The 19,364-nt window shown below is 35.5% G+C and overlaps 1 protein-coding gene across 1 annotated transcript in view; it reads right to left on the bottom strand.

The window, feature by feature from the left end:
• The window catches only part of TBC1D5 (TBC1 domain family member 5), a 579,401-nt gene that overhangs the window by 521,020 nt on the left and 39,017 nt on the right, over nt 1–19,364 (bottom strand). The gene's annotated exons all lie outside the window — the stretch shown is intronic.

Consider the following 19,364-nt stretch of genomic DNA (forward strand, 5'->3'; position numbering starts at 1 on the left):
AACTGTACAAGGTGCCAATGGGAAATGGACATTATTATTTGTAAACTACGTAAAGTTTTTAGAAGTCTTTAGTGGACTAAGTACAAGCTAACAAAGGCTAGCTTCCTCTATTGGAACTGACACACAAGCTGTTATAATTGGCAGGATTTCAGATATAAAAGAAAAAACTCTGAAGGACAAAATGATTGGCTGACATCTAATGCTATCCTCTATTTGAGAAGCTCAAAGTCCTTGACAGAATACATGAGATCACTTAACGGTTACAATTTGAATATAATGACAATCGAATTAGAGCACCACAAAGAGTCAAACACAACTGACCACATAAATAGTTGGACAAGTAAAGTTTGTATCTACCCACAGTATAGTACTCCTGAAATCCATAAATAGTAGATCCCAAACTATGAAAACCTTTCACAAGGAAATAAGAAATTCTAAAATGGGTTTTTTGACACATTACAGATAAATTCAAATATAGTACATCTGAAGAGAAGACGGTCTATGGTCCCCAAGTGTAAGGAAAGATTCTAACTTTATCTTCACAACTTCTGTGTGAAGGTTTCTTGAACTACAGACCCCTTAATTCTGAACTCAACCTAAGAAATACAGCAAATCCTAAAATATCATAAATTGGTGAGAGCAATGATTCTTAATTGGGGAACAATTTGCCTCCCTAGGGACATTTGGCAATGCTTGCATACATTTTCGGTTGTCGTAAGTGGATAATATTATTGACATCTGGTGGGTGGAGATCAGGGATGCTGCTAAACATCTATAATGCACAGAAGAGACCCCCAAAAAGAATTATCTGTCTTCAAATGTTAATAGAGCTGAGGATGGGAAAACCTTATGTTAGAGTAAAATGATTTTTAGTTGTGTATGGTTTTCTTTTTACAAAATAGTACAAATTTTATTCAGGGATGTAAAGTCTTTTGTTATATGTATAACATTACGGGCAGTGGGGGAAAAAATTGTGTATCTGTGAAAGGCGCATGTGGGAACTCTGCTTTTTCTGCTCAATTTTTCTGTGAACCTAACACTGCTCAAAAAAAAAAAGTTTAATTTCTTAAATGTTTATCCTTTACTCTTTCACTAAAGTTATGAACAACTTTTTTAGAATACTAAAAAAAGTTTACAGAAACAAAAATGTTTTATTTATCAAAATTCTTCCAATAAAGTTACTAAGAGAATATTAAAAGTCACATTTATGAACTTTGTCAAAGTGACTACCCAAGATATTTAGTATTAAAAATTCATAGGGAATTTTTGAAGGGATTATTCAGATACAATATACAATCCTCAATGGTTTGTGGTTAGTTTTGTGGGTTGTTTTGATTTTGGGGTTTGGGGAGGAGTTTTGTTTGCTTCTGCCCTAAAGATACCAAGTGTTTTCTGAAATAATATTTGTGATAATTATTAAAAGCACTTAGGAACAAAATTCAGCAATATAGCTAACAAAAAATCCAGAAATTATGTAACATTTTAAGTACTTTCCTTTCAGTACCAATTAATCTCTCTCCAGTCTTAAAGCCCATTTTTGTTTGCAACATAGATCCAGAATCTTCCATGACACAGTGCATGTTTCCTTATAGTTAACCTATTACATTACTACATACAGTATTAAACAATCATATCCTTTATCAGATGGGATCAGGTCATATCCTTCCTAAGCCAAAAAATGTTAGGTTATAATAATATAATGATTTAAACAAGAGGGGAAAAAAAGGGATAGAATTCTCCCCATGTAAATGTCCAGAAATAGACAATCAAAAGCTGATGTAGCAGCTCCAAATACTGAGGACCTAAGTTCCTTCCACCTTTCTGCTCTACTACATACTGTTTCTACTCCAAGTTGCCTCACACTCCAAGAGGACTATGGGCACCCTTGCTAATACATCCACATTGCAGGCAGCAGAAAAAGAAAGGGGAGGAAAAGGCCACTCTGCTCCCTTCTAACTCTCCCATGTAATTTCAGCCTACAGTTTATAAACCAGAGCTTTGTCCTTTGGCCACGCCTAACGATTTGGGAGGATAGGAAATGTAGTCTCCAACACTGGTAATAATGCCCAGCTATAATACTGGGGTTCTTCTTAGGAAGACAGGTGAAATGAATTCTGTAGGACAAATTGTAAGATACAGAGTGCAGTGGAGGTTACAACTCTTCAAAGAAAATAGGACATGCACTCAAAATTTCTCAGAAGGGTGGTTCACTGCAAATTATTGGTACATGTACATACGTGTGTGTATGTGTCAAAGAAAACCTAAATGTTTAAGTAAATGTTTAAATAAATTTAGGGATAATCTCAGAATAGAATGCTATATAGTCACTGAATATCACACTCTGCAATTTTACTGATACGGAGAAGTGTTCATAATATTAAATGATATTTAGTATTATATGAACATATACATATATGTATACACAGTATGTATTTACACATACACATAGGCACATCATTTATCTATATCCAGAGAGAGACAGAGATCATATACAATTCAAGAGAATGGAACTAACTTACATGATAATAGTGGTTTAGGCTTTGGGAACTATAACTGTCATTTTCCCCATTTTCTAATTTTTCTGCAATGAACACATACTACACTTATGATTTCTTTCTTAAGATTTTATTTATTTATTTGAAATAGAGAGTGAGAGAGAGAGAACGAGCACGACTGGAGGGCAGAGGGAGAGGGAGAAGCAGGCTCCCCACTGACATGGGAGCCTGACACAGGACTCAATCCCAGGGCCCTGGGACCCAGAAATGAGTTGAAGGCAAAGCTTAACCAACTGAGCCACTCAGGTGTCCCACTTATGATTACTTTTCATGAAGATTTTGGCCTAGATGAGGAAAAGCACCTTATAAAAGTAATTAGATTCAAGCTTCAATTTACATTTTTACTTAGAATTTGCTCATAATTTGGGGGCACCTGGGTGGCTCAGTGGGTTGGGCCTCTGCCTTCAGCTCAGGTCATGATCTCAGGGTCTGGGATCGAGCCCCACATCGGGGGGGGTCTCTGCTCAGCAGGGAGCCTTCTTCCTCCCCACTCTGCCTGCCTCTCTGCCTACTTGTGATCTCTGTCTGTCAAATAAATAATTAAAAAAAAAAAAGAATTTGCTCAGAATTTTAAAAAAAAAAAAGTGGAGGTAAATCTATAATTGAGCTGTATCTCTCCCAACTGGGGCAAAACCTGTAGGTTTCCCTTTAGTTGGCAGTAAGAAGCTAACTTCTCTGTGCCCAACTTGTTTTCAACTTACTAACATTCACATATCACATTTGTCAGCTTTATACAAGTCACTCCTAGCCAGATGCTACATCCATCATTCCTAACAATTTACCCTGACATATTGATTACTTTGTTCATATCACTCTGTAGAACTAATCATTCGTACTTCATGCTTCTACAAATCCTTCCACTTTCTGTATTTCTCAATTTTTTTCTACTCTATTGCACATTTTTCTGGTTACTTATATAATGGATACCTCTAACAGAAATTACATCTTTCTTATATCCTTACAACTATCTTGCATTGTCTTGAATTTTCCAGAGCTATTTACTGGATATACACACCATTGTTACATCGTTATTGTATTGTATTGTATTCTTACATTTTTAGAGACTTACTGTCTCTAAGTCTCATGATTTGGAACACCTCGAAGTTCTCCACATTTTCTAGAGTGATCCAATTTCCTAAGCCCCTATTGCTATCATAAAAAGAGAAAAACGGGAAAAAAAGCAAGCAACTGATATATTTAAAACTACTATGTGTACCGAATGGACAAAAACAGCAAACAAATAAAGATATACGGTCCATGCACTCTAAAACTTGGTCAAATAAGAAACAAACACACATGTACACATCACACACACACACACACACACGGCAGGAGGAAAGGAGAGAGAGAAAGAAATTCACAAACAAATGTAAAAAGGGGCAAGTATACAATCAGGACAATATGTACGTACTACCAAATATCCAAAAGTAAAAGCCACAGGCATGGATAATCAGGGAAGGCTCTTCAATCGAGACCAAATCAAGAGAGGGCTAGGGCAGTGGTTTTCAACTAAGGGAGACATCAACCCCTACAAAGGACCTTTGGCAATGTCTGGAAACACTTTTGTTTATCACAAAGGAAGTCACTAGTTGCATCAAACAGGCAGAGGCCAGGGATGCTGCTACCATCTTACAACGCACAAGAGAGCCCCCATAGAAATGAATTATTCAGCCCAAAATGTCAACAGTGCTAGAAGAAGCAGTTGGAGTCAAAAGAAGAGATAGTATTTAGGCAGAATGGAATAACACGAGTAGAAGAATAACTACAATACACGACGTCTTTAATAAACCATAATATGGCTAGTGAAAGAACAGGAGAAAAAGAGATTAGAAAACATACATGGGCATAGACTGTGATGGGGGCCTACACAATAAGTCTGACAGACTAAAGAAATAAAGAAAAAAGAGATAACGAAAAATGCCTATTATAATAACAAAAATACAAGAAAGCTAAGGCACAAAATAGCAATATACATGATAAGAAACAATACTGTAGATAGATGAGGGGACAGATTTCCAGCAGTATAGCAGACTAGATACCTTGATACTATTAGATGCTACTTTTGAAAGTTAGTAGAAAAACTATTTCAATGAACTGCTTAGCTACCAAGAAAGTACAGTAGTCACATAAGCCATAAACAAAAGAATAAGCAAAACCAAAAACTACCTTTTATCTTGAAAGTATGTGTTCCACTGCACAAAATGTAGCTTACATTTTGATGCCTACACATTCAGAAGACACTCTCAAAGTCTATCAAAAGGAAACACGTCTATAAAGCTGTTAGGCCAAAGGGCTACATCCTCAGGTTAAGAGCACCACAAAGATCTCCCTCCTGTTACCCCTTGTAGTCATACCCACCCCAGGCCCCACCACCTCTAACCCCTAATCTGTATTCCAGCTCTATAATTTTGTTATTGCAAGAATGTTTTATAAATTCTCTTTTGACACAGTAAGGACAAAGTGTAACCCTCAAAAAGGTTCTCAAACTACACACTGTATGTATAAGCCAATAAATCTCATATGACAGTGTCATTTAAAGTACTTAAACTGTTAATACCCCCAAACTCTGGGGTAAACATGGGCAAATTATTGGTGAAAGAAAATAACTTCAATCCAGACCTCAAAGAATACAGCAGCTTTCAAAAAACTCTACTCAAGGGCGCTTGGGTGGCTCAGTGGGTTAAGCCGCTGCCTTTGGCTCAGGTCATGATCTCAGGGTCCTGGGATCGAGTCCCACATCGGGCTCTCTGCTCAGCGGGGAGCCTGCTTCCCTCTCTTTCTCTCTCTCTCTCTCTCTGCCTGCCTCTCTGCCTACTTGTGATCTCTCTCTGTCAAATACATAAATAAAATCTTTAAAAAAAAAAACTACTCAAATTAAAAATTAGAAAAAAAAAGAAGTCATACAAAGATACTAGATACAATGAATGAGTCAACACAAACAAACAAAAGACAGCAGGATTAGACTACAGATTTCAACTATTGAACAGATTATACAATAAAGATATTCCAAATACCACAAAGGCTTTATATATATATATACACATACACACACACACACATATATATATATACAAGTTAAATAAATGCTCAAAAAATCAAAAACATAGTTTTAATTCAGGGTAAAAGTTAAATAGCAGGCTTAATACAAGTAGAGAAAGAATTAAGACGTTTAAAAGCTGTCTAAAATTTAGTTCAGAGAGATAAAGAAAAAATATGTAAAGGAAGCTAAAAATACAAAGAATAAAGTCTAACAAAATAATACTGAAACCATCTGTGAAGAGCCATTTTTCAAATTGTCAATCCATGGCCGACAAAAACTATAAAATTCAATAAAAGTGAATTAAAAAAAAATCTGTGCTTGGATGTCACAGGAGTATCAACTTGTTATTAAAAGTTTCTAAAACCATACACTTCAAATTTCTGTCCATAATTCATAGACCAATGAAATCAGTTTGTAGACCAACACTGACCTGAAGATCACACTTTAAGTAGCAATGCTCTAAAACACAAGTAGATCAAGATTAGAAAAGAATTTAAAAGAGAAAACAGGGTATAGGTAACATTCAAATAAATAATGGTTGAAAATCTCCCAGCTTAACTGAAGACACAGTTGGACAATCTAAGATGTAAGAAAAAACAGGTAATAAAGATAAAGCTAAACCCATGGCTATTAACTCATTCTCAACGCAGAGCCTTCATCCACCACAATTCCCCCAACACACTAGCATTTTCTACCATTATTTTTAAAAACAAACAACTTGGGCTAGATGTATGCTAAATCAAAACAAAACAAAACAAACCTCAGTAAAGGTTACTAGAGAACAAATTTTAAGAGCTAAGGATTTCCTCTCCCACTGGAAACATTGTGTCCATACTTCCACTAAACACCAAACTCTGTCCATACTGACACTGACACAAAATTGGGCTTATTAGAGTTATTTTTTTATAATGTATAAAGTTTATGAAACAAGAAGAAATACAATTTTATATTAGCACAGGCTAAAAATACCTTCAATTATACTGAAAATGGGAACAAACCAGAGAGGAAGACAAACCATGAGATACTGTGGACTCCAGGAAACAAACTGAGGGCTCCAGAAGGGAGGAGGGTGAGGGGTAGCCAGGTGATGGGTATTAAGGGGGGGCACATGTTGTGATGAGAACTGGGTGTTCTACACAACTACTGAACCGCTGAACACTGTATCAAAAACTTACTATGCACTATATGCTGGCTAACTGAACGGCATAAAAAAAATTATACTGAAATGAACAGGATTCCAATTTCCATTCACTGTCCTTTTCAATGTGAGGTGAGCTACATAATACTGCACCATACTTTACCTATCAAATCCTCTAAGCAGAACAGATTCTTTTATTTCTAAATGCAGTTCATTTAAAAGACCCCACTCAGATACCTAGCAGAAATCAAATATAAATTCAAACCTACCTGAAAAACAGAAATTAAGGCATCACACCACCTGATGAAGAATCATAACTAATACCTCTGTAAGTGTTTGGTCATTTTTCAAATGTATGACACATATCTAACTGAAGCATCACAATAACCTGATGGGACCTCGGTTTTATGTAACAGATAGAATAATGGCTAAAAGCTTAAAACGTGAAAGAACATGTTGAACAGCATCAAAAAAGAAAAGATATGTAACAATATAAACAGAAAAAGATATCCAAAATCTAATCAACAGCTGCTTCTTAGCATCATTCCCCATCACATGCAACTAAAAGGACAATCACTAGGCATCCATAACAAACAAAATGAAATGATGTATTAACCAATTTGATTCAGTGCCACTAAATTCAAACAATTCAGCAAGACTTTTAAAAATTTAATTGCTTATTGAACCTTAAGATTCATATGGTATTACATCTCAGTATATAGAAAAATAATTTAAATAGAAAGTAAAACTGGGTTAAGCAATTAAAACATCTATCTGGTAAGTGAGTGAAGGATGAGAAAGGCAGAAAGCCTTTTGAAAAGCTCAGGGGCAAGGTCCTTAAAGAAGAGAAAGTTTTGGGGCACCTGGGTGGCTCAGTGGGTTAAAGCCTCTGCCTTCGGCTCAGGTCATGATCTCAGGGTCCTGGGATCGAGCCCCGCATCGGGCTCTCTGCTCCGCAGGGAGCTTGCTTCCTCCTCTCTGCCTGTCTCTCTGCCTACTACTACTACTCAATAAAATATTTAAAAAAAAAAAAGAGAAAGTTTTCTCCAAATTATTCCATAGATGTATTGATTCAAAGTTAATGCCTGAGCACATAAAAGACACAAAACACCCTTCACTTTGTGGTTTAGAATAAAGATGGATTTAAGCTGGAAATTCATGAAGTTTTTTTTGTTTTGTTTTGTTTTTTAATGCATTGTTTCAACCAGACTCAGGGGTCAGGCACTGAGAATATTTGGCCTTATAATTAAAAATTTTTTTAAGATTTATTTATTTGAGGGAGAGCACGACGGAGAGAATCTTCAAGTTAATTCCACCCGCAGGGTGGAGTCTGTCAGGGCTCAATCTCACAGCCCAGGAGATCATGACCTGAGCCTAAACCAAAAGTGAGATGCTTAACTGACGGAGCCACCCAGGCACACCTTTATAATTTAAAATTTTGATAAACCACACCAAGTTTAACTAATCACCAATCATTCCAATACAAAGAAAAATGAAATATCCCCTGGTGCCTTTTTGAATTTTTATTCAAATTTATAATCAAATTTGTGCCTATTCTCAGCTGCTTCAAGTCTTCTCTGTGGAGAGACAAAGGCATGCTTTAAAAAATTAGATACACACCCACACACAAACACACACACACCCATAAGCAGAAAATATTCCCATAATTAAAAGCTTTTCACTGGTACTTCCTGATCCTTACTTAAAACATGGAAGTGAACAGGTAAATAAGTTTTTAAGATAATACTAAAAATCAACAGTCTTTTAAAATATTTAAGTAAAAGCAAATCAAAGATCTTCTACAGCAGCCATAAAAAGCCACAAAGCCAAAATTCATCATCATAAACATTTGTAAATGACTTAAAATTGGGGGAAAATAAAGGTTAGTACTTTGTACCCCTTGAGCTTACTACAGGGATCCTCAATAACTAAAATTACAGTTAGCTACATCCTAAGTCAGAGAATCAAAAGTTTTCCCACCAAAACCCCCCTAATAAGTACCCGAACAGGCAATAAACTCATACATAAGGGATACTGGGAATAGAACCCAAAATAGCTAATGGCAATCATTAATTTTCTTCAGCAGTGGGTATTATTTTAATAACTGTGCTAATTCTCTCCCATTCCATATTATCTCCCTAAAATTCAACTCAAAAAGAATGCACAATGTTTGTACTACTTCCTCACAGAGCCAGCACTAAAAAGAGTACAGTTAAAGGTCTCACCTTTTTGCTCAAACCAGAACCTCATGCCTTTATTGGAGGAGTACAGATATTTACACATGAAGGAAAGTTAATTCTAATAAATTCCTAGGTTTAATCAGCTATTCGTTTCCATAAACACTGAATCCACCAAAGAATTAACTCTACTTTTACATATACAGCATTAATAAGCTGTTCTGTTACAAGTTTTTAACCAACTCATTTCTTGAATAAAATCTTTAAAATTACATATTGTATTATAGAAAAATAATTAGTAACCATGTTATAGATGACTCCTTTTCAGCAATTAAGGAGTAACTCTAGTATTAAATTGCAAATATTAGCAAGAAAATCAAATGGGAGATAGTTCATGCCTTGTTCTCACCTAATTATGAAAATTATCTAAAAAGGTTATAGGACTTATTTCAAATTCTATATAGTTAGGAGTCATAACTATTCATAATTATACATTTGAGCATAAATTATCTTAAATTAAATATTCTGAATTTAAATTATCTTTATGAATTTTATAATTAAGCCATTCTTATCATTTGTATTAAATCCTTTAACAAAAAAATTATAGCTAATCTAAAATTTTAAGAACTGTATCTTTTAAAATAAAGTCATTAATTTTCAGTCACCTTTTGATTGGATTGCCATTTACATGTAAGGAAATATGGGTTATTATTTTTGCATTTAAGTTCTAAGAAAAGTAAATAAAATCATTAACTAAAGGTTATCTTAAGTTTTTAAATTTAAATTAGTGAGTTTTCTAAACTTTGGGATAATTTTTGGTAAATGCTTTTTGTTTAAAAATTATAAACTTCCATATAATTATAAATGCAATTTTAATCTAAGTTATTTAATTTGACATAATTTAAATTCAAAGGTATCATGAATAGTTATTATAACTTTTAATTACGTTGTATTTGAGACACTGATATCACTTTAAGAAAAAAAATTATAGGTCATGCACTATCTCCACTTCATTTTACTATGAATATATTTTATCACATATAAAAATTGATATTTATGTTCCAAAAATATATACTGGACTTTATATCCATCTTCTCTCCTTAATAACATTTACAAAAATTTTCACAGTTATTCAGAAAATGTAAGTTCAGATTTTAAAGTACATTTTTTGGGTAAAGTTCCTAGAATTATTAGATAAGTTTAATTTACTGGATATTTACTGAAAAGATTAAACCATTATAATCAAATACTTTTGCAATAAAAAAATCAATGCAACAAAATGTCCAAATAGGAGAAATAGTTCATGTTTCTCCTGAAAGCCCAATTATTTCTATATATTCTAATATACAAAAATAAACAGTTGTTGGGAGTTCTTTTTGATGGCTTTCACTTTTGTGAAGTAAGCACAAACTTACTGGTTAACAGCAGTTAATATAGCTTTTCCACAACTATAAACATAAATAAACAACGAAAACCTTAAAATAATTATACTCCTCTCCATCAGAAACCAAGTTAACTTCCTGAGCAGAAAGAACTGAAAAAAGGAAAAGCCTGCTATCCTAAGTGCCATGAAACCCAAATGTAGATAAAGGTGTAAATGGAGTTCATTAGATAAGGGTGTTTTTTTTTTTGAGAAATTTTGGAACTATAAAAAAAAATAATACTACAAATATCTACCTTTCCCCACCAGAATTTATAACAAATGGCACTCACATTGTGAATTCAAAGTCTATAAATATGAACCTTAGTTTCACTTTATGTATATTTACAAAAGAATAGAGGTAAAATTAAAGTCCACTATTCATTCCTAGTGCCATTTCCTTCTTTTCACCTTGTTATTAGCAACCACTGTCATGAGACTGGCATGTACTTTTACATTTTCTACATTTGTATTTACATATTGTAATAAGAGTCATGTTTTGTGTATTTTTTCAATCTTCATAAATGGTATACAAAAAATACTTGCTTTTTCATTCAACACTATCTTTGTGATCAATCTACTAATATAGATATACTTCATTCCTTTTTTAAAAAGATTGTATTTATTTGGGAGAGAGAGAAAACAAGTTGGGGGGAGGGGCAGTGGGACAGAAAGAAGCAGACTCCCGGCTGAGCAGGGAGTCAGCCAAGGAGCTCAATCCCAGGACCCAAGGATCACAACCTGGGCCAAAGGCAGACACTTAACCAACTGAGCCACCCAGGAGCCTCTACTTCATTCCTTTCAACAGTATGTGATTCAGTACTTCCTCCTACTTTATAATAGGAATACTATTACGAATAGTACCCCAATATGAAGCTTCCTATTATGAAGTACTGAATCACATATGCAACCACAGCTTATTTATCCAATTATCCACTAATGGACACTTAGATTATTTCTAATTTTATATTATTACAATGCTTTAAGGAACATCCTTGAGCAAACCTCTATGTTCATGATATAAAAACATGTGAACTTTATTCTCTAAAGTAAGGTTTCTCAACCTCAGCACTACAGGCATCTTGGATTGAATAATCCTCTGTTGTGGGAGTCTGTCTTGTCAACTGTAGGACATTTTAGCATCATCCTTGATCTCTACCCACTAGATGCCTCCACAGATGTGACAACCAAAAAGGTTTACAAGCATTACCAAAAGTCCCTTGAGAGGTAACAACACTCTGGTTGAGAACACTGTTCTAAGGCATACATGAAAGTATATACACGTATATTTTCTACTTTACTGAATACTGTGCAACTGTTCTCCAAACAGCTTTATCAATTTATATTATCATCAGGATATAATACCTCTGGGGCGCCTGGGTGGCTCAGTGGGTTAAAGCCTCTGCCTTTCGCTCAGGTCATGATCCCAGGGTCCTAGGATCGAGCCCCGCGTCGGGCTCTCTGCTTGGCAGGGAGCCTGCTTCCTCCTCTCTCTCTCTCTCTGCCTGCCTCTCTCCCTACTTATGATCTCTATCTGTCAAATAAATAAAATCTTTGAAAAAAAAAAAAGGATATAATACCTCTGACTTCCAAATATTCTTGCCAGAACTTGATAACATACCAATTTAAATATTTCCAGCAAAATCATTAACTTTCCAAAAGGAGACTGCCATTGCAACTCAAGAAAAAAGGTACATGTGTGCTACTTCCAAGAAATTATAAAAACCCTAACTATAAATGGAGAAATTGACTTACATTATACCCTTCTCATGTTACTTTGCCTTTTTTTGCTAAGTGAATTTTTCTTGACATTGATTAGTATTAGTATACTGAATTAACTCTAACTTCATAAAACTTTTTTTTTTCTAGAAGCTTCAAAACTATGATCTTTGGTCCACATTTCGTAAAACTTTCAATATCCTAAAGAGTTTTAAATAGCATACTTTAAGTGTTTCAAATGATGTCCCCACCTGTAGAAGGTTCCTCCTCTAACACTTATAAATTGGTCACATCTACATATAAAAGTAGGCTAGAGATATGCAACTGGACATCCATGATGGAAATATCTTCTACCAAGCTTCCTATATATAAAGGAATCTACTCAGCAAACTGATTTTAAAACTGGTAATCAGACTGAATCAAGATAGAGGACTCAACTCACACTGTAGCCTCCCTATCTCATACCAAATCTACAGAAATTAGATCTGAAGTACATGGTCCCTGATTTCCAACTTCCTGTAAAGATCAACTGCAATTCCCGCTCATCAGTTCTATGAAATGCTTTTGTTGTTTTTTTAATATAAATTCTACTTTGGGCTAAGCAGTCTTGTATGAATTTGTTACTGGCACTAAAAGAACCTTATCTAAGACAGTGGCACCATGAAACATTCATTCTATTGACAATGATTCCAGCACTGACCAGACTAAAAAAACCAGAAGGTAGACCAGAAAGTAAGAGGAATACCAGAAACACAGAAAACAAAATCTTAACTGAAGTACAAACAACAACAAAAAAACTACCACATTTGCTGCAAAACACAGGAGTTTCTCTGAGAATCCCAAACACAAAAAAGCTATGTTATTTGAAGATAGAGGAAGTCTGAAGGCTATCAGCAGCACAAAGAGTAAGAATATCAGGCAGGCTACCTCCACACCTCTCACCCTCATGCCTTAAGGTGAAGCAGCCAGTAAGAGAGGTACCTGTGTGTCTACCCCTAACCTCCTGCCCCCAAAGAGGAGTGTGGACCCCTGGTAAAAAATAGTTTGTAGAAGACTGGTACCCCACCTAAAGAAAATGTACCTCAACATTCTATTATCCCAGGTTTCTGAGGAAATGTGTAAAAATGATCAATAAATGCTTTAGGAAGATTAATCCTATATCAGTAAGAAGAATGAACTTAGGGGTGCCTGGGTGGCTCAGTCAGTTGGGTGTCTGACTTTTGTTTTTGGCTTGGGATATGATCTCAGGGTCATGGGATCTGCCTTCTTGATGGGCTCTGCACTCAGCAGGGAGTCTGCTTAGATTGGCTCTCCCTCTGCCCCTTCCCTCTGGCATTCCTGCAAGCTCACTCACGCTCTCTCTCTCTCTCTCCGATAATTAAATAAATCTTAAGAAGAAGAAGGAGGAGGAGGAGGAGGAGGAGGAGAAAAATGAACTAAAAAGAGGGAAGAATACAGATAGGAAAGCCAGTCAGGAAACAGTACAGGCATGTAAGGACTTGAAATCCAGGGACTCTAAACAAAAAACATAGATTCACTTAGGCGTATTGATAGGAATGGAAAGAACCTGTTAAATGACCTGATGTTACAAAAGAGTAAAAGACAAAGACTGCTTCATTTATTTTAGGAAATGCTCATTATAAGTTTTGCTTATTACAATATCTGTAATACTTAGATACCTGTAAATTAAGTCAATAAATTAATCTAAGGATAAAGAAGTCAAAAGTAACTCCTAAGACCTGGAGGCTGAGAAGGTGAGGCAAATAAAGAGCAAAGTATGGAGAGAACATTTGATTTCTTTTTAACGATTTCTTTATTTGAGAAAAAGCGTGAGAATGTGTGTGAGCAAGGCAGATGGACAGAGGGAAAGGGAGGGGGAGAGAGTCCCAAGCAGACTCTGCACTAAGCACAGAGCCCAAGGCAGGGCTAGATCTCACGACCCTGAGATCACAACCTGAGCTGAAACCAAGGCTCCATCACTCAACTTAGTGAGCCATGCAGGCACCCCAAGAACACTTGATTTTAAAAGACTGTGATTATTTCAGTTTTAGAAATGCTGAGTTTGTTTCTATGATGGTTATTTTTGTAAAAAATAGATAATTTTTATACCAAACATATTTATAAGTTTTTAGCTATGTTTAAGGAGGTATTTGATATGTGTAGAGAATAAATATGATATATATAAATAAATATGATCAACTCATCTCTTTCCTAAAAAGTATAGTATGAACATTATATTTAAGTTCCTGGTGTTTTCATCCCCAATTCTAACCTGCCCCCACATCCCATAGAAGAAATTACTATCCTAATTTTTTTCTTGATCATACTTTCACTCTTCCCTAACATTTTACCCTGTTTTTATATAATTACACACTAGGTTTAGTTTTTAACTTGTTTTGAACTTCCCCCATTAAAATAAGAATCACACTACAAGGCATACCTTATTTTACTGTGCTTCACTTTATTGCACTTCACAGATACTGCTTTTTTTTTTTTAACAAAATGAAGGTTTGTACCAACCCTGCATCAAGCAAGTTTATCAGCTCCATTTTCCCAAAAGCTGCTCACCTTGTGTCTGTCTCACACTTTAGTAATTCTTGCAATATTTCAAACTTTTTTCATTATTATTTATGGAGATCTGTGATCAGTGATTATGACTCACTGAAACCTCAGAAAATGGTTGAGATTTTCTAGCAATAAAAAATTTTTTAGCAATTAAGTATTTTTTAATTAAGGTATGTACATTGTTTTTAGGCATACTATTGCACACTAAACAGACTAATATAGTATAAACATAACTTTTTTTATTGTGTTATGTTAGCCACCATACAGTACATCATTAGGTTTTGATGTAGTGTTCTAAGATTCATTGTTTATGCACCACACCAAGTGCTCCATGCAATTCGTGCCCTCCTTCTATCCACCACCAGGCTCACCCATTCCACCGCACCTTTCCCTCTAAAACTCTGTTTCTCAAAGTCAAGAGTCTCTTATGGTTCATCTTCCCCTCTGATTCCCCCACTTCACTTTCCTTTCCTTCTCCTAATGTCCTCCATGTTATCCCTTATGTTCCACAAGTAAGTGAAACCATGTATTTGACTTTCTCTGCTTGACTTATTTTACTCAGCATAATCTCCTCCAGTCCCATACATGTTGATGCAAAAGTTGGGTATTCATCCTTTCTGATGGCTGAGTAATATTCCATTGTGTTTATGGACTACATATTCTTTATCCATTCATCTGTTGAAGGGCATCTGGGTTCTTTCCAGAGTTTGGCTATTGTGGACACTGCTGCTATCAACATTGGAGTACATGTGGCCTTTCTTTTCACTACATCTGTATCTTTGGAGTAAATACCCAGCAGTGCAATTGACAGGTCATAGGGTAGCTCTATTTTTAATTTTTTGAGGAATCTCCACTATTTTCCAAAGTGGCTGCACCAACTCGCACTACCACCAACAGTATAAACTTTTATTATATGCACTGAGAAGCCAAAAATATTCATCTGACTTGTTTTCTTGCAATATTTACTTATTAAAGAAATCTGGAATCAAACAAGCAATATCTCCAAGGTAAGCCTGGATATGTGTTTTTTCAGAGAAGACACACTAGTTTTCACAAAATATTGTATGCTTCTAAGATAATCAGTGTGAGTATATGTGGTTATAGGTCATTCATTTGCACTACTCTATAACGCTTCAATATATGACTGTATGAACATGTTAATGTACACACAACTTCATCCTTTCTCTTACTGCTGTATAATTGAATATTTCTAAGTTTACACTACTACAAATAATGCATCTAACAACTCATTCTTGAGCACATACAATGGTGCACACATACAAGAACATGACTTACAAACTAGAAGGGAAATTGTGTCACAGGTTACATATATGTTCAATTTTACAGATAATACTAAATTATTTTCATTCAAAGAAAAGTTGTTTAAATTAGAAAGCCAGTACACCAAAGAACATAAGCAATATAAAACAGATGCCTAATTAAACTTAAATCACAGGTAAGCACTCAAATCCACATTAAAAATAATCATCACCATTGTGTTACTGCCCAGCATACAAGTTAAAATTATATCAACATCTCACAGGAAATGGTCTCCTTACTCCCTTCTATTTACTCAGTGGATATTTTCATCTCAACATGCCACTCTCTTAGACAAAGTTTTCTGGGTGGCAATAACAAAAACATATACAAAGGTACTTAGCCCAAAATGAGAACTTATATTAAAAAGAAATAAAGGTATCTCACAGAACTGATAAGTAGAAATTACAGTGGGAGTTGGAAATCAGGTACTACAAAGCTGCCAAGAATTATTATCTATTCTAACCTCAGGAACAAAACTGCCTCTCAAAGGTGACAGACAGTTTTTCTCTGAAAGTGGGCTTCATTTTGCTCTCTGCACATCAGTCCCCTCCACTGTTTCTCTATGACCATAGGCTAACCATGGTTGTCCATGGCTCAGTAATACACATTTGTCTAGAAGAACCACCCAATAGAATCTAACTTGGATCTTTTCATTCCAACAATTCTAAATTGCTGAAAAACTGCTTAGCCCAGGTTAGCACCGGGGTCTACCCATGGTGCCAACAGCTACATGTACTAGGAATACAATGGTCCTACTTTACAAACACTATAAAGTTTTAGAGGCCTACCCTTGAAGCAGAAGCATCAATTCTCAGACAAGGGCCTATGATGGACAGATGTAACAGAAAACATCTACAACGACCAAGGGAAAATAATGACAGGTAAAATGGATTATAACTAGGAGAAACCTAACCATAATTCCACACAACTGACACCTACAATCAGCATTCAAAAGTCAAACATGCACATACTCAGTGGTCATTCTAATAGCAGATACCAATAGTTTACTCTCTTGTTTTTCTCCATCTGCCCCTTAAGTATAGTTTGGAGCTATGACACCAAAAGCACAGGTAACAAAAGGAAAAATAAATATCACTAAAAATTTAAAACTTTTGTCCTTCAGTATACAGCTCAATACTTCAACAAAGTGAAAAGACAACCCACAGAATAAAAGCAAATGTTTCTAAGTCATTTATATAATAAGTGATTTGTATTTAAAATATATAAAGAATCTCAAAATTCGGGACACCTGGGTGGCTCAGTGGGTTAAAGCCTCTGCCTTCAGCTCAGGTCATGGTCCCAGGTTCCTGGGATTGAGCCCCACGTCGGACTCTCTGCTCAGCGAGGAGCCTGCTTCCTTTCTCTCTCTCTACCTGCCTCTCTGCCTACTTGTGATCTTTGTCAAATAAATAAATAAAATCTTTAAAAAAAAAATCTCAAAATTCAATAACAGAAAGACAACCCAATTAAAAACTGGGCAAAAGAGCTAAATAAACCAATCTCCAAAGAATATATATAAATGCCCAATAAACACCTAAAAAGATGCACATCATTAGTCATCAGAAAATTACAAATCAAAACCACAATGAAAAACAAAGTCAGCAAAATGAGAAGGTAGGGAACTTCAAGTACTCTCACCTGACATAAATGTCAAAAAACAAGCAGTAACTATCAGAACCAAGTTGCTAAAATAGGGAAAACAGATAAAGATTTATAACAAAACAAATGACAAATCAAGAAAAAGACAATTTTAAAACCTGGCACAGCAGCAACTTTAATCTATGTTCCTAGTATGAAACCCTGTTCCCAGAGACAGCAGAACAGATTTTATTCACAAATTCATGTTAATATCTATTCTCACCTGTCTGGGTACTACCTGAAGGACTGATGCAAGATGCTCATCTCTATTTCACCTAACTCAGAGCTCAAGCCAAAAAGCCAGTAGTCATTTGAAAACATAGCAAGCAGAACTGACAACTTAAAAATGCCTGGAACAAAAGATTACTATCTAAACATACAATAAATTACCTAAGGCACAGGAGCAAAAGCTGGGGAGAATTTCTTGGACAAATTAAGAGCATAGATGTAACTGTGAAGACAACACATACACCCACAATATGTATGCTGAGAAAAGACCTGAGATGATGATTCCAGAGTCCTGGGAGGGGCTCAGCCACATCAGGCTGCTGCTCAGCAAGGAGTATGCTTCTCCCTCTGCCTCTGCCCCTCCCTCCCACTTGTGCTCACTTGCCCTGTCCTAAATAATAAATAAATAAATGGAAGGGAACATAATGGAAGGGAAGGAAAGACCTGAGAGATCTCTAAGCTTCCACCTTGGACTGACCACTGGGCTCAGTGCAAATCTGCCTAAGTGAAGGACTGCCCTGACAGTCAACCTATAAACCCCAGGAAAGGTATTCTTCCATTTGTTTAGAACTTTTTGGTTTTTGTTTTAGTTTCTGGCACTCAAAGCAGTCTGTCAAAACTTGGCTGAACACAAACTAAATCGAGAGAATTATCTGACCACACGTGACAAGGAATAAAGTCTTTGCAAAAAAAAAAAAAAAATCACTCAACAAAATGGACTACTGGAGCCTTCAAAAAACAAAAAGACATAAAACCTTGAGGAAAAGGGAGACTACTGATATACAGAGTTATATCATTATGATATCCATATACCCAGTTATCAATAACAACAACAAAAAAAAAAAAATCACAAGGCATAGGAAGAAACAGGAAAGAATGACCCAGCCAACAGAAAATAGATAATACTGTCCTTGAGGAAATCCAGACATCATACTTACTAGACAAAGGCTTTAAAACAAGTCTTAAATATGCTCAAAAAGCTTAAAGAAAACAACAACAAAAACAATTCATAGAAACAATGTATAAGCAAATTAGAGTATCAATAAAGAGAGAAATCATAGAAAGGAACCAAAGAGAAATGCTGAAATTGAAAAGCATAACTACAATGGAAAAAAATAAAATCACTAGACTGACTCAAGAGCAATTTCAGCAAGCAGAAGAAAAATCAATGAATCTGAATGTAGGATATTTGTAATTGCTGAATCTGAGAAGGAGAGAACCAAATGAAGAAAAGTGAACAGAACCTAAGAGACCTTCTGAGACATCAAGCTGACCAACACAGACAATATGAGAGTCCCAGAGAGAGGAAAAGGAAAGGAACAGACGGTTTAAAGAGGTCAAAAATCTTCCCAAATTAGATGAAATTGATGAATCTACAAATCTAAGAAGCTTGGTGAACGCTAGGTAGAATAAATTCAGAGACCCATTCTAATAAAACTAATAAAGCCCAAAGACAGAATCGTGAAAGCAGCCCAACAGAAGTGACTCATTAAGTACAGGGAGGCCTCAATAAGGTTAACAGCTGATTTCTCATCAGAAACCAAGGAGGACAGAAGGCAGTAGG

The sequence above is a fragment of the Meles meles genome, chromosome 4 (assembly GCF_922984935.1).
Source record: "Meles meles chromosome 4, mMelMel3.1 paternal haplotype, whole genome shotgun sequence".
NCBI classification, from domain to species: domain Eukaryota; kingdom Metazoa; phylum Chordata; class Mammalia; order Carnivora; family Mustelidae; genus Meles; species Meles meles.